Genomic DNA, 368 nt, shown 5'->3' on the forward strand with positions numbered 1-368 from the left:
ATTGACTTAAAAATCAACGAGCTTCGTAACATGGAAAGAGTCTATGATTAATGGGCGCTCTGGGTGACAGCTGAAACGAAAATGTAATCATTTTGAAATATACGAAAGATACAAGCCTACAAGAAGTGAATAAAGTTGCGTAAATTTCACAAGAGATGGAATAAGCAAAGCCATTTCATTTGGAAAGTTGACGACACAGATCGGCAAAAAATTGAATCTTCAGTCATTGCCAGTTGGACCGCGGCTTCTGGGATTGAAAAGGAGGGGAGGGGAAGGGGGGGGTGTTATTTTCCCATTTCTTTTCCTCTTCCCTTTCACCTCCTATCATCTTTCTCCCTATTTCTTTTTGCCTTTGAGGGTATGCACGT

At 41.0% G+C, this 368-nt stretch overlaps 1 protein-coding gene across 1 annotated transcript in view; it reads left to right on the top strand.

Moving 5' to 3' along the window:
- The window catches only part of LOC119588951, a 17,201-nt gene that overhangs the window by 5,408 nt on the left and 11,425 nt on the right, over positions 1–368 (top strand). The window lies entirely within an intron of this gene.

Source organism: Penaeus monodon, chromosome 24 (genome assembly GCF_015228065.2).
Source record: "Penaeus monodon isolate SGIC_2016 chromosome 24, NSTDA_Pmon_1, whole genome shotgun sequence".
NCBI classification, from domain to species: domain Eukaryota; kingdom Metazoa; phylum Arthropoda; class Malacostraca; order Decapoda; family Penaeidae; genus Penaeus; species Penaeus monodon.